Source organism: Sitophilus oryzae, unplaced genomic scaffold (genome assembly GCF_002938485.1).
Source record: "Sitophilus oryzae breed Bouriz unplaced genomic scaffold, Soryzae_2.0 scaffold_1559_pilon_pilon, whole genome shotgun sequence".
Classification (NCBI taxonomy): Eukaryota; Metazoa; Arthropoda; class Insecta; order Coleoptera; family Curculionidae; genus Sitophilus; species Sitophilus oryzae.
Window position 1 is genome coordinate 600,319 of NW_022146235.1, and position 21,316 is coordinate 621,634.

Consider the following 21,316-nt stretch of genomic DNA (forward strand, 5'->3'; position numbering starts at 1 on the left):
ATTCCGCCCTCTGGTTAAGGTGTTCGGTTGGGATAATTTAAGCTTTGCATTGCGCAACCCCTTTCGCTACTCATTGTGAGAATTTATTTTAAGAATAGTTTTAGGAAAAATCAATCAATAATCAATATTAAATAAATCTAAAATAAAAATAAATTTTTTATCATATAATAATACTAAAAGAACGTAATTTTCTTTTAATAAAAAAACGTAATATTTGATTTTAGTTATAACAATTTAACTGCTATATAAAATTAAATATATTTTATTTTCTTAGATCATAAGTTAATGACCGATTTAGACGATATTATAGGTAAATTTGACAATTTATCTTTTTCCAAAAATCCAGTGAAAAGTAGTACTATTTCTACCAAAATGACCGAATTAAAAATAAATTGGGAATTGTTTAAATCTAAATTGGACAATATAAGAAATTTTGACGGAGATAGTAACACTTTAAACAAATTTATAAAGAGATGTGAAAGTTTTATTGATAGTTATTCTTCTATGAATAGTCCAGATTTGGAAAAACATACACTGTAAAAAATCAGCCTGAGTGAACACATATTTCTCAGGGAGTGAATTTTTTGAGTGAAATAATTGAGTACATTTTTATCTAAAATAGAGTAAATTCATCATTTTACTCAAATATGATCTCTATTTAATCAATAGCTATTGAATAAGCTCATGTTCGAGTTATAACCCCTATCTTTGAGTAATGGAATAGAAAAATTCACTTAAAAACTCATGTTATAGTTTTACACAATAAAAATTTGAGTTAAATCACCCAGTTTAGAGTATTTTCGCTCATTACTAATCATACGTCATACGCGCTTCTTCGATACCGAATAAGCTATTTCCCTGTTCCTCAGTTTTTAATTATCTGTTCGAGTCGTTCGAATCAGGTTGTCTTGTCCTACAAATAGGTTGTCTTGTTCCTTCGAAGGTGCCCAGGTTACAAGTCCATAGTGTATGTGTGTGTGATGTAAAGTGTGACAGTGGCCGCGTGGCGTGGTGAAGCGAATACGAACTCATAACTCCTAAGTATGTTTTATGTTAAGAACATTTTTTTTCACATCGCAGAAATCCGCCCAACATATATTCAAATTCTACTGCATCTACTGATTGCCGCAATGCTCGGATGTTTCCTGGACTAATTAGCGTAGCGAAAATCTAGGTACTTTCCCTCAATCTGGAACTGGGAACTGGAACATTTGGCAGAATAACATTTTTTTTTAATTTTCAGGAGGAAAAGTATCTGGATTTTCCGGAGGATTTTCGTTATTAAAAGTTAGTTTAGAAATTAGAAATATTCGAGAATGTTGGTAGCCGAGCTGACGAATGCTCTTAATAAAGCGGATTTTTGCGATGTGATGCAACTTTTCTAGACATCTAGCTTAAAAAGTTCCTGTATTTTTTCCAAAAAGAGTTGAAAACTTTTTAAAATGTTTTTGATATTATAATAATAGTGTTATATTTGGTTTTATTTGTTTTTTTGTCAAATAAAAATGACAAATAAAAATATTTTTGAAGGTTCTTGAGTGAGTTCACTCATTTTAAAGTGAATAAATTATCAAAATCGATCAAAATCCTACTAAAGGTAAACAATAATGAGTAAAAAAGGAGTCTTTCGTCTAATCTCGATTGAGTGAAAACACTCAGTGCTTTTCACTCTGAGAATTGAAGATTCACTCGGTTCTGTAGAGTGGAAATTTCACTCAATCGGGTGTGGACAGAAATTGAGAAAGTATTGAGTGAAATCTGAGTGAAATTTCACTCATTTTTTTTTACAGTGTATTTTCGAATGTATACAAGAAAAATTAATAGGTAGAGCTGAGGTGATGGTCGGTAATCGCGCCGAACTCAATGATTGGGTTAGTTTAAAAAATGCTTTAATACAATGTTTTTCTGATCGTCGCGATATCGATTGTTTGGTACAAGAACTGACCAGAACTAGGCCTTTTAAAAACGAACACTTGTTAAATTTCGGGAGTAGATTACAATTGTTAAGAAGCAATGTCATACAAAGGGTTAGTAATGACACAAATTTAAATAGGGAACAAAAAATTATGTCACATTAGTTACTTTGATAAAACAGCCTTAAACACTTTCATAGCTGGTTGTACAGGGACGCTTAAAATAACATGCATATAAAAACACCAAAAAGTCTCGAAGACGCAATTGCGTACGTAACCGAATTTGAGAATTTTGAGCGACTTTATGGCTAGTGTAATAACGTTTTTGATAAACCAAAAAATAATTTTCAAAATCCAAAACATAATACGAATAATTTTGGCAACCAAAACTTTAATTCGTATAATCAAAATAATCCGAATAATTCATTTAATAATCAAAACCCCCAAAATAATTTTAATAATTATCGACAAAATAATGTACCTAATTTTAACAATACTAACTATAATCACCAAAATCACCAAAATAAACCGGCATGGCCTTGTCAGCCAATAAATATTCAAACTAGACAAGTTCCACCACAAAGGTTTCCAACAAACCGAGAAGTTTTTGGACCTCCCGTAAACGTATTTAAACCTAAGCCAATACCACCAGGACAATTACCAAAACCGGAGCCAATGTCAACAACCTCCAGGATACCCAGTTTAAATAGTAGTAGAGGATTTTCGCAGAACTCCTATAATCGGAACAGAATGTTCGATAGAAATCCGAATTTCAATTTCCAAGAATTGTACAATAATGATTGTAGTACAGAGGAAAACTATACGGATTCTACGGAAAATTATTGTGATCAGAATACGACAGATTACAATCAAGACGAAGATACTAATCAATATATTGACAATAATCAATATAATAAGTATCAATACACTCAACCAGGTACCAAAGAAATGACCCAAGAACAACATTTTCAAGATACCGGGCCAACAAATCAACAGAGCTGATTGAGATAAATATCTCATCGAATAACGCCTTACCTTATATAGAAACTATCAACCCGCCTTTGAAACTATTAATCGATACAGGAAGCACAAAATCGATAATAAAACCTTCGATTATAGAAGAAAAATTTCCAAATTGTATTTATCAAACAACAAATAATATAAAAACAGCTTTAGGTAGTAAACAAACGAAATTTCAAGCCACTGTACCGATTCTTCTCGATTACGGTATCAATCATGATATTGATTTTATACTTTTTGACTTTCACGATTACTTTGACAGGTGATTGGTTTAAATGATCTTTGCCAAATGAATCTAAATATTAACCTAGTCGATCAAAAATTGATTGGAAATAATATTCAGATACCTTTTAAATTTAGACAGCCTTATGAAGTAAATTTTTCAATTAGTGTAAATCCTTATGAAAAGTTTATTAAAAATTTACCCGTCAGTGTTTTCGAGGGAGAAATTCTTACTAAACCAGGTAAAATTAATGAACTTTATTTTCCCCAAATTTTATCTTACGCTAAGGACGGTTTTGCCCCTGTAGAAATACAAAATTACACGGATAGGACCATTTCAGTAACACTACAAGAACCAATACCTGTAGATAAATTCGAGTCAAATGTTTGTGAACTATACACATTTGAAAATGTCTCCAGAGAGATGGAACAATACCATCTAAACAGTACAAACACTGAAATAGACGAAATAATAAGGACAACTCATATGAATACCGAAGAACGAAGAGAAATATCCAAATTGTGCAGAGGATACTCCGATATATTTTATAAGCCAGGAGATAGATTAACATTCACATCAAAAGTAAAACATAATATCAGGACAGAAGATGAAATACCCGTACATTCTAAGTCATATAGATACCCATATGTACACACGAATGAAATCCAAAAAACAGATTAACGAAATGTTAGACAAGGGTATAATAAGACCTTCATCAAGCCCTTGGTCGTCGCCCATATGGATAGTTCCAAAAAGATGGATGCGTCCGGGAAACAAAAATGGAGAGTAGTTGTAGACTACCGAAAAATCAACGAAAAAAACGATAGACGACAGGTACCCTATACCAAACATTAATGACATCCTAGATAAATTAGGTAGGTGTAACTATTTTTCTACACTAGATCTTGCCAATGGTTTCCATCAGATCGAAATGGAAAAGAACTCCATTGAGAAGACCGCTTTTTCTGTAGACAGAGGATATTATGAGTACACACGTATGCCCTTTGGCTTAAAGAACGCGCCGTCTACATTTCAACGTGTGATGGACGAGATCTTGAAGGATATTCAGAATAAAATCTGTATGGTATATATGGACGATATAATTATTTTCAGCACAGGACTAGACGAACATATAAGAAACCTAAAATTAGTATTCAAAAAACTGAAAGAAGCTAGACTAAAAATACAACTAGATAAGTCGGAATTTTTGAGAAAGGAAGTGGAATTTTTAGGCCATATCATAACGGCAGAAGGAATAAAACCAAACAAGAACAAAATCGAAGCAATAAAAAATTCCCTATACCCAAGACACCAAGAGAAATAAAATCATTTCTTGGACTAGTTGGTTATTACCGTAAATTTATAAAGAGCTTCGCTAAAATTACAAAGCCTCTCACCCAATGTCCGAAGAAGAACACAAAAATAGTCCATACCAAAGGATTCATCGAAAGTATCAATTTATGTAAAAATGTTTTAACATCAGAGCCCGTACTAACATACCCAGATTTTACGAAGACCTTTGAACTAACTAAAGACGCCTCTAACTATGCTATTGGTGCTATTTTATCACAAAATAACCATCCAATATGCTATGCATCAAGAACCCTAAATTCAGCCGAAATTAATTATTCTACGATCGAAAAAGAACTGCTAGCGATTGTTTGGAGCTGCAAATATTTTCGACCATACTTATTTGGACAAAAATTTGTAATTAACACAGATCATAAACCCTTACAATGGTTATTTTCACTCAAGGAACCAAATTCAAGACTTGTACGTTGGAGATTAAAGCTCGAGGAATTTGAATACAAAATCCAGTACAAAAAGGGTAAGTTAATCAAGCAGCTGACGCTTTGTCAAGAAACCCCATACAAGATCTGAATGCACTCGAAACTCAATCAATTGCAAACAATTCGGGAGACGCAGATGATGTCATAGATACCTTCTTAAATGATTTACAACAGTATCCACAATTATACCCTTCGATAGTATCAGAAATTTTGGGACCAGAATTAACGAAACCCAAAAATAAAATCAATATAATATCTGATATACAAATTCGACCACCTTTTAAAACTCCTAGTAAAAAATCTAGTAAAAAATCGACAGACCTAGAGACAATACATACATCTCTAGAAAACCCTATTTTTAATTTACCAATATCTGAAAAATCAATAAATGTATTTAAACATCAAATTATTTTAACAACAGGTGATATCGAAAATATTAATTGTCGATATAACACAGTTTTTCAAAATACCCGACTTTATGTAACCACTAGTGTGTACCCGCGACTTCGTTCGCGTCGGATTAATCATTTGTAATGGTGATGATCAAGCAAAGCAAGAATTTCCATTAACATACAAACTAAGATAAAATTTTCTTACATTTATGTCAGCATGAAAAAAAACAATATGGCGATATTATTATATAACTTGGTATAATATTTGAGGGGCAGTTTCATCTCGTTGGAATTTGACTTTCGAAAAATCCGTTTGCCAAAAATAAGCTTTTTACGTCAAGCAGTTTAAGCAGAATCGTGATTAATCAATTACCCAACTTTTTGGAACACCCTGTATGATTTTTAAAAATTTCAAAATATGAAAAAAACAAAATCAATTATGCGTGTCCAAGTGTTTTCCCGAAAGGCTCGCCGTATTTAAATAACATATATTGTAATATTTGTGGGTCGTTTTCATCCGCTTGGAATTTGAAATTCGAAAAACCCCTCCTTATCGAACCTCTACACCCCACAGTAAATCCGTTTGCCAAAAATCAGCTTTAAAAGTCAAACAGTTTAAGTAGAATCGTGATTACTCAATGGTTATATTTTATGAAACACCCTGTATAAATTTTTAAAAAATCTTAAAATATGTAAAACAACGAAATAAAATATACATGTTTAAGAATTTTTCCGAAAAACTCACCGGTTTTTAAATAAAAAATATTCTAATATTTGAGGGGTGGTTTCACACCCTCAGAATTCGAGTTTCGAAAAATCCCTTCTTATCGAACCTCTACACCCTAAAGTCAATCCGTTTTCCAAAAATCAGCTTTTTACGTCAAGCGCTTTAAGCAGGATCGTGATTAATCAATGACCAATTAATCAATTTTTCGAAACACCCTGTATACATTTTTAAAAAATCTTAAAATATGTAAAAAAAGAAAATAAAATATACGTGTTCAAGCGTTTTTTCGGAAACTTGGCCGTTTTTTAAATAAAAATATTTTAATATTTGAGGGGCGGTTTCACCACCTTAGAATTCGAGTTTCGAAAAATCCCTTCTTATCGAACCTCTACACCCTAAAGTCAATCCGTTTTCCAAAAATCAGCTTTTTACGTCAAGCGCTTTAAGCAGGATCGTGATTAATCAATGACCAGATTTTTCGAAACACCCTGTATACATTTTTAAAAATCTTAAAATATGTAAAAAAAGAAAATAAAATATACGTGTTTAAGCGTTTTTCGGAAACTTGACCGTTTTTAAATAAAAAATATTCTAATATTTGAGGGGCGGTTTCACCCCTTAGAATTCGAGTTTCGAAAATCCCTTCTTATCGAACCTCTACACCCTAAAGTCAATCCGTTTTCCAAAAATCAGCTTTTTACGTCAAGCGCTTTAAGCAGGATCGTGATTAATCAATGACCAGATTTTTCGAAACACCCTGTATACATTTTTAAAAATCTGAAAATATGTAAAAAAGAAAATAAAATATACGTGTTTCAGCGTTTTTTCGGAAACTTGACCGTTTTTAAATAAAAAAATATTGTAATATTCCACCCCTTTTACTACCCCCTTAGGGATGAATTTTAAAAATCCTTTCTTATCTTACGTAAACATCATAAAAGGAACCCCTGTGCAAAATTTCAGCTTTCTAGGGTCAAGGGTTTGGTCTGGGCGTTGATGAGTCAGTATCAGTCAGGACAGTCAGATTTATATATATAGATATCTATTAAAAATACCACCAAAAATATTATTAAATTATTAAAAGAATTTATCGATCCAAAACAAACATACGCGTTGTATTTTAGAGACGATAATTTCGCAAAATTCTTCACTGTAACTCTTCAAAATCTATTTAAAAATTCTTCCTTTAAATTTGTTCAAGCTAATAGATTTTTACAAGACAGAGAAAAACAAGACGATCAGCTAGAGAAGTTAAACATGTACCATACCACTAAAACTTGTCACCGTGGAATAACAGAAATGAAAAACGCATTGTCAGCTAAATATTATTGGCCAAAAATGCTAAACGACATCGAAAATTTCATAAATAACTGTGAAACGTGTCAAAAGAATAAATACGACAGAAGTCCCCCTGAAATAAAATTTAATCTAACACCCACATGTTCTAAACCTTTCGAACATATCCATGTCGATACTTTTAAAATAGCTAACGAAATTTATTTAACTATTATCGATACCTTCTCGAGATACGGACAAGCCTATCACTTGAAAACTCTTTCAGGAATCGAAGTAATCGAACAATTATTTAACTTTATTACACATCACGGATTACCCTTAAAAATCACTACGGATAGTGGGACAGAATTTAAAAATAAAGAACTAGAAAACTTCTGTAAATTATATAAAATAGATCTACATTATACCACTCAAAGAATAGCAACTCAAACTCGCCCGTAGAAAGGTTTCATTCAACCCTTATTGAACACTATAGATGTTTAAAAGAAGAAAATAATAATTTTACACCAAATCAATTAATAAATCGTGCAGTTTTGGGATATAACAACGCTATACACAGTGTCACAAAATTCACACCCTTCGAAATAATCAAAGGACACATAAATACTAACAACCCCTTCGATTTAAATGACAATATAATTATATCAAACTATGTACAAAATCATAAAGAAACAACTAAGAAACTTTACGATCAAATTCAGGAAAATAAACATAATAAAAAAGAACAAATTATAAACAGAAGAAACGAAGATAGAATAGACCCACCTAAATACCTTAACGCAGATACGGCGTACATAAAAACTAAAAATCGTGGGAAAGATCTTCCAAAATTTAAAAAGCTCTCTGTTTTAAACGAAACAGATATTAAAATTGAGACAAATAAAGGGTTTTACCATAAAAACAGCGCAAGAAAGCCTAAACAAAATATTTCATTACAGGTTGAAAATGATCAAAATCACCCTGCTGATAATTGCAGCGCTGGTCCAAGTTTACAGCATGGACGACACCCAAATAACAACCCTTAATAATTACTTATTACCCCTTAAGTTAGGTGAATCTAAACTAGTTTATAGTAAACATACATTTATACATTTTATAGACTTAGGTACTATTATTAATCAATTTAATGATATAGAAAGTAAGTTTTTAACTATTAAGAATTTTATAGATCAAGAAAATAGTTCTAACCCTATTTCTTATCACGGGTTATCCCAAAATATTCTTTTAAGGACCGAAACATTAACTCAAATAACATTAAATAAATTAAAAAATCTTCATCCACATATACGAAGTAAAAGAGGTTTATTAAACATCGTAGGAAAGGCAAATAAATGGTTATTTGGTACTCTTGACTCAGACTACGGTGAACGATACGATAATATAATAAATAAACTAAAAAACGATCACAAAAACATTATAAACGAAGTAAACATGCAAATTTCGTTATCAAAAAATTTAATTAACAATTATAATAAAACTATCACAATTCTTAGTAAAAATCAAGAAAACTTAAATTATGGATTAAGACTATTTCAAAATGCAATGAATAAACAAATCAGTAATCTTCACGACTATATTAGTCTTCAAGGAATTTTAACACAAAATAAATCTAGATTGTCAAAACATTATCACCTTTCTTGACAACATCGAAGATGCAATAATGTTTGCAAAATTAAATACTTTACATAATTCGATTCTGCCTAGCTCTGAATTAGAGAACACATGTTAAATTATTTAAAATCAATCTATAATGAAAATCAAATTCCAAAATTTAAAAATATCTTGTCTTATTACCAATTCTTTGGGACACAAATATCATTCTCAAATACAAAGCTTATATTTGCAATACATGTCCCAATCGTACAATCGAATATATTTACCTTTTATCACTTATATCCTATCATCCAGAATCATAAAGTTTTTATCCCTAAATACCCCTACCTCGCACGAGCAGTCAGAAATCAATTCGAAGAAAGTATTTGCCCGAAATTAGAAGACACTTTCTACTGTATCGAAGATTTCCACCCTGAAGATCGCTGTACCCTTCAACTAATCGAAGATCATCAATTGAAAATTGCGACACCCTCAATATCAATGTCCAAGAAACCGTAGTCCAGCAGATAACACAGAACGAAGTACTAATACTACCAAATGGAAAAGATCGAATATTTTCCAAGTGTAAAATCGATCAATACATAGAAATCGATAAGCCAAGCTTAATAAAAATACCAGAGAAATGTGAAATCGAAATAAACAACAAGAAGTATTTCAATGATGTTCAAATTGATGAAGGAAAACCACTTATTTTACCATCGATCAAATTTGAACAAATCAATACATTAAATAATTACGAAACAATCAATATTTCAAGAATAAATATGGAGGAAATTTATCAACTTCGAAAAATGGCTAATCAATTGATTCCAGTATCGGAAGAAAGCTTAGCAGAGAAATCAACCCCTATTATATCCATCATCTTGTTTGTCATGATTATCCTCACCCTGGTATTCGTCTTATACAAGAAAAAGATCTTCAACCCTATTTTGGCTCGACTGAAGAAAACTGCCCCTACGAATGAAGAAAATCAACCCGAAGAGGTCCAACCAAAAGAAAGCCCCATTTTCTTTTGTCTTAAGGAGGGAGGAGTTACGCCCACGGATTCCTGCACACCTGCTAAAAAGATCAGGCCATCCTGATGGGAAGATGCGGTCCTTGCAGTTTCCACGAAGCCTTCACCAAGCCGAGGAGACTCTTTTCTCATTGTTAAAAATCATTCCATTGTCTTTGCTCTTACAGTAAACATCTTGTACTTTATTAAATAAAATTAAAACTTTATTTTTTAAAAAAAGACTCTCCTGTTTTCTTGAAACGTAATTTGCGGCTAGGCTATTATAATATTGTACAACATTGTTTTCAAATATAATGTATCTAATAAAGATATTAGTGTGATATACAAGGTGATTCACGGCGAATCGGTTAATGGATATTTTTTAAAATTTGGATTTTTGTATAAAGGTATCTGTCTAAATTATTTTCAGCATAAAAGTGTTGTCGATTCATATTAAAAGTGGTAGCATCTTTGTTATTTTAAATAGACCACCCGGTATACTTATTATTACATTTACCTAACAGAACTATTATTATTAACCTAATCTAACAGGACTCATAATTTTTCTATTATACTAACCTATTCCGATCTCTAATAGTTTTCGAGATATAAAAATAAAACATGTGTAAAATAATTTACAAAAACATGATCTTGAATATGCAATGGTTAAATTATAAATTCGGCTTTTAAAGCTGAAATGTAGTTTATAGGTTAAGGAAAGGTTAAGAGTTGATAATTTAGTCGAGATCATCAAAGTAGTTCGGGCACGAGTTGCAAATTTTTCTACAAACATTAAAATCAGGATATCCCGCCCTAAAAATTATTATTATTATATTATAGCTTCGAAAAAAAAATAAAATTAAATATTGGTTCGTGTACTGGTTGTACTATTAATGATAATATTGTAAATAATAACTAGAATATGCATTAGTGTTAACTTTGGTATTTGCTATTTGTTTATTCTTGAATATTTCGAAATAAATAATTAGTTATGATTTAGTTCTTCATTTTCCAAAAATCAAAATTCCAAAATGCTACACCGGGTGTTGCAACGTCGAGCGGGACATAGGAAATCTCATGTAAATTTTAATGGGGTCAATTTTTTTTTGACTTTCCTAATTATTTTAGAGAATAATTCTATTTAGGTTTATTGAAGAGCACTAAAACCCACATTCAAAAGAATAACTTTAGATATTTTTGATTAGCCCGTTTACGAGTTATCGCCGATTTCTTTTTAAATATGTCTCCTTTCTTATGGCCCTGTATTTACTTATGAGCACCAGTCAAGGTAAAATATAACTGTCAAATAACAGTTCAGAAATTTATCTATTTAGTGCTTTATTATTATTATTAAAAACTCATACCTACATCGAAAATATTAGCCGAAGAAAAAGTATTGATGATTAAATGGTATTATCAAGGAAATAGTTATCAAAAGGTGTCGGACATGTTTGCTGCTCTATATCCGAATAGACCGATACCTGTAAAATCTATAGCCGCAAGGAATATCCAGAGACTTGAGACCAAAGGTACCCTAATAAATAACTGCAGATGTGAAGCAAGGCAGGAACAAAGAGACGATGCAAGAAATGATACCGACTTGGAAGTTTTATTGTGCGTGGAAGAGAACGATGGAAACATCAGCACAAGGAAACTTGAGGATGAAATAGGAATAGATCACACTACAGCGTTTCGAATTTTGAAACGACATAAATACTATTCCTTCAAATATGAAAAGCACCAAGAGCTACGAGATGGGGACGAAATACGGCGGAAGGCGTTTTGTTTTGATATGATGGAAAGAGCAAACACGGATAGGGAATTTTTAAAGAACATGTTTCACTGACGAATGCACGTTTACCTTAAATAATGAACCCAATATTCAAAATTATCGATATTGGAACAAGGAAAACCAACACAGGTTTGTCGAAACAAGGACACAATATCCACAGAAATTAAATGTTTGGGCTATTCGAGATATTGGGACAAAATATTATCGGGCCATTATTTCTTAAGCGAAATTTAAATACACTACAATAGTTTTAACGTAAACGTTATTGGCGTAAATCATACAGTAAATTGGCCAGCAACGTCTCCTGATATTTCGCCAAATGATTTCTTTCTCTGGAGCTATTTAAAAAACAGGATATATACTGTAATTGTAAATGATTACTTTATTTTACTTTAATTCATATTAATTTGTATTTATAAATACATCTTTAAGATTTCCGATGTAGGGATGAGTTTTCAATAATAATAAAGCACTAAATATGTAAATTTCTGAAACGACAACTTCATTTGACAGTTATCTTTTACCTTGACTGGTAATAAGTAAATACAGGGCCATAAGAAAGGAAAAATATTTAAAAAGAAATCGGCGATAACTCGTAAACGAGCTAATCAAAAATATCTAAAGTTATTCTGTTGAATGTGGGTTTTAGTGCTCTTCAATAAACCTAAATAGAATTATTCTCTAAAATAATTAGGGAAGCCAATAATTGACCCCATTAAAATTTACATGGGATTTCCTATGTCCCGTCCAAAGATGCAACACCCGGTATATGTATATACTTTACATGCAGTGTGCGAAATAGGCATTTCGCGCATTACTTCGCGCACCGTGTCATGAAAACGTAGGAAAATGAAAAGAAGTGCCACTTCGCACATTGCTATCATTTCGCGAACCTTGCCATTTTTTGACGTTTGTAGAAAAAAATAATTATTTCCGTTTTATAAGATCGTTCAAATTATTGTTATTTTAAATTCGAACCTAGGAATATTATTTAAAAATTCGAAACAAAAATAAAATTGCTTTTCAACGATATATCATGTTCCTACATCTAAACCTTCTGGTTTGTTCAGTAAATCCATTTAAATGATATCTAAGAATTCTATTACAGTTGTTTTGTTTAAAGAAAATCGTTACCATGACAAATATTCAAACTTTTTACTCGGAAGTATCAATTATGAGTTCAAAATTACATGAAAATTACATTATTCAAATACATAAATCGATATACGTTATATAGTGTAACATCTATCTCCTTTCAACGATAACTTTAGTCTGTGTTAAAAATATCATACCATATACTATTTAATCAAATAATAGAATGTCTCTATCAGCTATCAATAACAATGTTAATGTTAACCCCCATAAACTTACTCTTTAGAAACTAAATCACCTCTAGACGTTAGATTTAATACACCAACGCAAGAAAGAAAGACATTTCAAAATGAAGGATAGCCCACCATGTTTATTTCCAATTAATGCCAGAAGAATAAGTTGTCCACAGAGATCAGTATTTGAAGAAACGAAAATATGAAAAAAGTTTTTATTCAGATTAGTGAGAATGCTATTATTTTCAGTCAAGCAGGCTTTGAAATACCTATGGTTGGAGTTGAAAACTTTCCTACACTGTCTATTTTACTTAGCAGGGCTTAATCGACTAGACTGAAACAATTGAAACAGTTTACTTAACCTGACATATGTCCACTAGAAGCCATGTTCAATTATATGTTTAATTAATCTTCAGAAACTTTACGTAAAACTTTTGGCTACAGTAACCAGTTTGAACTATGCTAAATTAAATTATTTAAAGTAGTTATTGTGTCTCTTGATATGATTTAGTACGTATTATTCCGTTTAATACAGAGATGGCAGAGGCGCTTTGCTTTTGGAGATACCAAACAAAGTACTGAAATAGTCTAATCTCTCTCTTATCTTAAAAAATACTTTTCTAAACTACTATAAAACTTTTTTAATCAAAAACCATGCGTTGGAAATGAATGGAGATTTTAAAAATAATTTTTATATTAAGAGAAGTTACTTTTTTACTGGTTAAATTAAATAAAATTCTTTGTACACCAAAAAAGGTATTTTGATGTGAATTTTGAAAATTTTACCACCCTGTATCTCAGAAATTAAGATGTTTAAGACATACATTCAAATGAGGTTTTTCTCTTAGAATAGGTCCAAGAATCACCCCCTCAAATATTAGCATGTCATTAAGGAACATCCTGTATTACAGGGTTGTTCACCACATAGACAGTATTGTAGCTAAACGATAAGATCTTTACAAATTGTAAGTTTTGAGTCCGTTGAAGGACTATTAGAGCTACAATTTAAAAATAATTATACAAGACACAGAGTGTCCCAAATAAGTAAAAATATTATAGTTGTATTTTTAAATGGAACACCCGGTATATTATCCTATTTTTAGATTATACTATTGAAATAAAGGTAAATTTGATTACGGTTTTTCACACTTAAACCTTACCGTTATTAAAATATTTTCAATTTTGTGAAATTACATTAAAAAATTTAGGGCTTTATTTCTCGAAGGGTATCAAAGTTTTTAATAATAAATATTTACTGAATATTATTTATTGATCAGACATTGTGTGGCAATAATAAAAACTATATTACCTTATACAGAGTGTCCAAAATTTATATTAAATAATTACTAGCTTTAAACGGCAATAACTTGTTTAATTTAAATGGAAGGCCCTGTATATTTTATGTGAATAAAATGCACAATTTAATTGTCTATCAAATTGTTTTATACCATTTTTTACCTATCTCTTCAAGTTTTCGTAGAAAATACATTTTCTATAATTTAGACCTCATGTTATCACTATACCCATGGAATATTATTAACATTTTAGATTATTTTTAAAGATGTAACAAATTTTCAAACTATATAGTACAGATTTCATATTAGTACAGATAGTGTCGATATAGTTCGCTTATTTCATTGAAAAAATAAAAAAAAACTGTTTAATTATTTTTTTTAAAGTGGTCCAATATCCTAGTATTGAAACTACATTAATTGACTGTTTACGTTGATTAATAATAATTGCTCCAAATACTAAAAAACTGAATTTTGTATGTGTATTAGACAATGTAGTAAAAAGTAACACCTTATACATTTTATATTTCTTTTTTGACGAATGCTTATTTATAACAGAATTTATTAACAGAGACATTCATTTTCATCTCTTATTATTATATTAATTTCTGAGTCAAATCTACATTTATTTAGAATAATTTATTAATTAAAACATATGTAATAACTAATTTTTGGGAGGAAATAATAGCAGTATATTTAATTGGTATACTATTTTACAGATTGATTGGTATACTTGGTATACTATTTTAAAGATTTACATATTTTTTTTTCTTTTTGTAAACAAATGGACATGCAATATTATTATTTTTTTATCGCCTGTTATTTTGTACATATATGTTGCTTTAAAAAAATCTAAAATGTCAATATTCCATGGGTATAAATGTTGATAAATGATGTCCAAATTATAAGAAAATATATTTTCTACGAAAACTTGAAGAGATAGGAAAAAAATGGTATAATACAATTTGATAGACTAAATTGTGCATCTGATTCACGTAAAATATACAGGGTGTTCTATTTAAATTAAACAAGTTATTGCCGTTTAAAGCTAAAGATTATTTAATATAAATTTTTGGACACTCTATATAAGATAGTATACTTTTTATTATTGCAACACGATATATAATCAATAAATAATCATCAGTAAATATTTGGTATTAAAAACTTTGATACCCTTGGAGAAATGAAGCCTTAAATTTTTTACTGCAATTTCACAAAATTGAAAATATTTCAAAAACTGTAAGTGTGATAAACCTTAATGAGTGTGATTAACCTTAAAAGTGTGATAAACCTTAATCAAATTTACCTTTATTTCAATCGTAGAATCTAAAAATGGAATAATATATAGGGTGATCCATTTAAAAAAATCGTCCTATTGCTGCCAAAAGTCACTAACATTTTTCCGAACAACCAAATTCAATCACTAACTATGTTTTGAATCGGAGAATGGATTGTAAAAGTCATTAACTACGATTTCTGGCTATTTATGTTTTATTTTAATACCGAATAGTTATTAACTATAACATCTTTATGCAATGCAATTCTTCTTTAGACGCATTTTTCTTGGAAGTAATAAAAAGTAAGTTAGTGACTTTTGGCAGCAATGGGACGAAATACAACTATAATGTTCTTTACATATTTGGGACCCTCTGTATCATGTAAACATATTTTTAAATTGTAGCTCTAATAGTCCTTCAACGAATCCAAAACTTACAATTTGTAAAAATATATTCGTTTAGCTACAATACTCCGTGTCATATGTGGTGAACAACCCTGGAGTTGTTCACCATATACGAGATATAGTATCAAAGTTTTTAATACTACATATTTACTGAAGATTATTTATTGATGAGATATCGTGTTGCAATAATAAAAATTATACTTTCTTATACAGAGTGTCAGAAATTTATGTTAAATAATGACTAGCTTTAAACGGCTGTAACATGTTTAATTTAAATGGAACATCCTGTATATTTTACTTAATTCATATGCACTATTTAATTGTCTATCAAATTATATTATACCCTGTTTTACCTATCTCTTCAAGTTTTCGTAGAAAATACCTTTTCTTATAATTTAGACCGCATTTATCACTATACCCATGGAATATTGACATTTTAGATTATTTTTAAAGATGTAACAAATTTTAAAAGAGTACAAATACTAATATTGTCGATATAGTTTGTTATTTCATTAAAAAATTAAAAAAAAATAAATATTATTTGTTAAAAAGGACCAAATTAATATGATCCTAATATTCAAACTACATTAATTGACTGTTTACGTTGATTAGTAATAATTGTTCCGAATACTAAACAACTGAATTTTGTATGTGTATTGACACTGTGGTAAAAAGTAACACCTTATAAATTTTATTTTATTTTTGGCGAATGCTTATTTATAACAGAGACGTTCATTTTCATAATTTATTATTATATTGATTTCTGAGTCAAATCCACATTTATTTAGAATAATTTATTAATTAAAACAATATGTAATTAACTAATTTTTGGGAGGAAATAATGGTTGTATATTTAATTATATAAAATTATATTTTCTACGAAAACTTGAAGAGATAGGTAAAAAATGGTATAGCACAATTTGATAGACAATTAAATTGTGCATCTGAATCAAGTAAATTATACAGGGTGTTCTATTTAAATTAGACAAGTTATTATCGTTTAAAGCTAGTAATTATTTAATATAAATTTTTAGACACTCTGTATAAGGAAGTATAATTTTCATTATTGCAACACCAATATCTGATCAATTAATAATCTTCAGTAAATATGTAGTATTAAAAACTCTGATACCCTTGGAGAAATAAAGCCTTAAATTGTTTAGTACAATTTCACAAAATTGAAAATATTTCAAAAACGGTAAGGTTTAAGTGTAATAAACCTTAATCAAATTTACCTTTATTTCAATTCCATTTAAAAAAATACAACTATAATATTTTTTACTTATTTGGGCCACTCTGTATCTTTTCAAATTGTTTTTAAATTGTAGCTCTAATAGTCCTTCAACGAATCCAAAACCTAAAATTTGTAAAAATCTAATCGTTTAGCTACAATACTCCGTGTCGTATGTGGTGAACAACCCTGTATATACTATCAGTTAATCTACTTGCACTTATTCCTGGGACACCCTGTATCATTCATATACACCGGATAATATTGAATATTATTATTTAGTATTTATCATTGAAATATAATTAATAATACTGATAAAAATTACGTATTACACAGCGTCAATAAACCTTACTGAACTATCAGTGGCAAATCAAAAAACTATTAAAAAATCAATAATATTAAATGATTTAATTGCGAGCTATTGAGTTCCCTAATAAATGAATTAAATAAAATTTATTCTTTATCTGTTTGGAATTAAGGTACTAGACTTTATATCATTGTAATTATGGGAAGTTTATTAAAAAAATTATAAATAAATTGTGAAAATAATAATGACAGAGTTTGGGAGTATAAACTTAATTATTTTTGAATAAAATCAAAAACTTAAGGGATATATAGCTACATTAGAACAGTATAAAATATTACTCAATTTTTTTCTGACCACTATGTGTTATATAAAATGTAACCCATTAAAATTCTAATTGATACTTCTATAGGATACAAAAGAAACTTACTCTTTGTCTTTCAGATCTATGTCACTTTATAATTTTTAGGAATCACGACACATTTTTTGGATTTTTTCCGATTTTTCCAGACCCGTTTTCTCAAGGGTATGACGGCAGTAGCTCTGAGCTTGTACCTCGCCAATATGGCTACCGACAGCACCCTGCCTCAATTGGGGAAATCGATAATTTTCGCGCCGCTTCACGCAGGACTGAAGCGAGGGAATTTTCCGATTTTCCACATTTTCACTGCAACGTTTTCAATGGTCAGAGTTCAGGATTACTCTGAAATGTTGCTTTTATCTCATAATTGTTAATTATGTATGGCCGTGTACGAATAATGAATGAAAAGGGGAAAATAATTGCCAATGTTAATATTTGGTCTAGTATTATGGACATTGTAGAAAGAAATTTCAAATGTTTCAATATAATTGTCAACCACGCTTAGACCACAAATGGATATCTGTAAAATATTTTACGAGTGTCCACAGAATTGAAAATAAAAGTGATTTTGTCTAAAAATGGAATTGAAACATCGGGTTAGCGATGCGAGAAACGTAGATTTCTAAAAACACATCGCCGATTTCATTCATAAAATATCCAGAGGCGTGCGGTGTTTTATGAAAATATACCAGAATATTTTATATTTTTCAGTACAGTTTATATAATATTGTTTCACTTTAAATCTATACTAATATATAAAATCCTTAAGTGACTGACATACAGATTAATCACGATTCTGCTCAAACCACTCAACGTAAGAAGCTCAATTTTGGCATACAGGTCGGGGCCGGCGGAAGGGCCGGGCGACCCGGGCGACCGCCCGGGGCGTCGAATGTGAGGGGCGCCACGCCAGCAACTAAAATATTTAAAAAAAATTGTTCGTGGTATTTTACTTATAACTGAAAAGCTATCAACTTTTTGTAAATAACTCTTCTTTCTATAATTCTTGTTTTTATAAATTTTCTCTAAACAAACTGTTTTGGGTCAAGAGCCAGCAAAATTGAAAGTTTTAGACTGCTTGTTGCTCAAAATTGCACTTTGTCTAATACCCACACCCTTTATTTGGTAATGGCGGATCTGCCCTAAACTTATATGAGACAAATATTCATTTGCAAGAAGCTAAATAGGATCCCGATATCCTTATTATCAAAAAAAAGCTTGTAAGTTTGCCTCATTAATTTATTAACAGTAGTGGGAAAAATATCAATCTTTTGGTGATTTTGATTGTTCTGGATTGAATATGTAGTAATATATGGTAAATAGTAGCAGAATCGTAGAAATTTCTCATTAAAGCAAGACAAATGAATGCATCTCAAAAGTCAAACACTGGCTGATCCTCATTTTGAAGCCGACAAAACTGTATCTGATCACACCTATACTGATTCTGCACGCAATAATTGATTGTGAAAAAGAAAAGATTTCTTTTTAAATTCTTATAGAAAAATAATGCAATTGCTTGCAACTAAATAGTAATGTTTTCAAAGATCACTTATACTTATCATTTATATACCGGGTGCGTCTCTAAACTGGCTCACTCCTATAACTTGTTTATTTTTTCAGATGAAAAAGCGAGATTTGGTATGTTAGTATACGACATAAATTAGGATTAATTGACGTATTCAATTGTTTTTTATCACTTCCTCTTTCACCGGAAATTAATAAAACTTTTGATTTTTAAATGTCAACCTCGGTATATTTCTACTTTATGCGATAGAAAATGACAATCTGAATAGAATGGCATATCATATCTCAACTTTTGACATTTTCGCATATGGATTATTTGAAATTGTAACATACGGTTCATAACGACAATTTGACTCGAAATATCAAGCGTGTGGTACAAAATTATTCGTAAAAAATTCTTTTTCCAAATATGCAAATGAGCCATTTGTTCCATTTGAAAAAATTGGCATATGATTAAAAATACGATTTGAACATTTTTTAGCCGACCAGCACAAGACACAAAAAACATTAGACGATCAAATCTATTTTTCCAAGGCTCCTTGTTTAAAAATTAGTGTTTTTAACACAGCCATGGCTCTCTAGATAAAAAAGATAAATATGCTTATTATCTGACAAACGGATCTAAAACAGCAAGAGGAATTCGGGCAAAAAAAGTCGACGTTGTCACGTTTAATAATAGAAAAGCAAAGTTGCTCAATATTACCTTTTATATATATAATAAAAATATAAAATATAAATTGAATATATTTTAGTTCTTTTCAGCATACATAATTATATATATATATATGCTAATATCTTGACGTTGTTCTTATTTTGTTAATGTATATTTATCTAATTAATTGATCTCCTTCATTCTGCCTATTATAAAAGGTAAAGTATTTCTCCTAAAAATAACGTCTGCTTAGGGCAAGCTGGCAACGCTGACAAAATTCATCATGGCATCCCGGATTCAACCAATCTGATTGGTCGAGATTGTCGCACGTCTTGCCGCCATTACCCCCAACTTTATGCCCCTCTCTAGGAATAGTAGAAACAGCCACAACTACTGAAAAATCCAGTGGCGGTGTATTATATTGTGTTTTATGCATTTAACTTGATTTCTGCTTATTGTAATTAGTACACGGGTTTTAACAAATATTACTATATTTGGCAAATGACTAAACAAAATGTAGGTACATTTAAAGTAAAATAATATTATAAACTTTACTGAAAAATATTATAAAAATTCCTGATATATTTTTATGAAACACCGCACGCTCCTGGATATTTTATCAATGAAATCGGTGATGATTTCACAAAATTGCGATCCCCTTACTGTTGCCCCGTTGTTTCAGATCCGTTTGTCAGACTGTAGTTGTTATCGTAACATGTTAACTATTGGGGGGGGGTCAGGTAGTGTATTTTCCCGGTCTCAATATATCCCTTCCGCCGGCCCTGATAGAGGTTGATTCTAGGGTGTAGAGGTTCGATAAGAAGGGATTTTTCGAAATTCCAAGAGGGTGAAACCATCCCTCAAATATTACAATATTTTTTATTTAAAAAACGGTCAAGTTTCCGAAAAAACGCTTAAACACGTATATTTTATTTTGTTTTTTTACATATTTTAAGATTTTTTAAAAATGTATACAGGGTGTTTCGAAAAATCTGGTCATTGATTAATCACGATCCTGCTTAAAGCGCTTGACGTAAAAAGCTGATTTTTGGAAAACAGATTGACTTTAGGGTGTAGAGGTTCCATAAGAAGGGATTTTTGGAAACTCGAACTCTAAGGAGGTGAAACTATCCCTCAAATATTAAAATATTTTTTATTTAAAAACCGGTGAGTTTTTCGGAAAAA

The 21,316-nt window shown here is 30.4% G+C and overlaps 1 protein-coding gene across 4 annotated transcripts in view; it reads right to left on the minus strand.

The window, feature by feature from the left end:
• Positions 1 to 21,316, minus strand: part of LOC115879032 (synaptotagmin 1-like) — a 99,200-nt gene that overhangs the window by 69,967 nt on the left and 7,917 nt on the right. For 3 of the 4 annotated variants that reach the window (XM_030895665.1, XM_030895664.1, XM_030895662.1), the window contains exon 1: positions 18,025 to 18,171. The exons of the other annotated variant lie outside the window; for it this stretch is intronic. The gene's annotated coding sequence lies outside the window, so the exon portion shown is untranslated. Of the gene's footprint in view, positions 1 to 18,024; positions 18,172 to 21,316 lie in introns of those variants that run through there. 4 annotated transcript variants of the gene reach the window in all.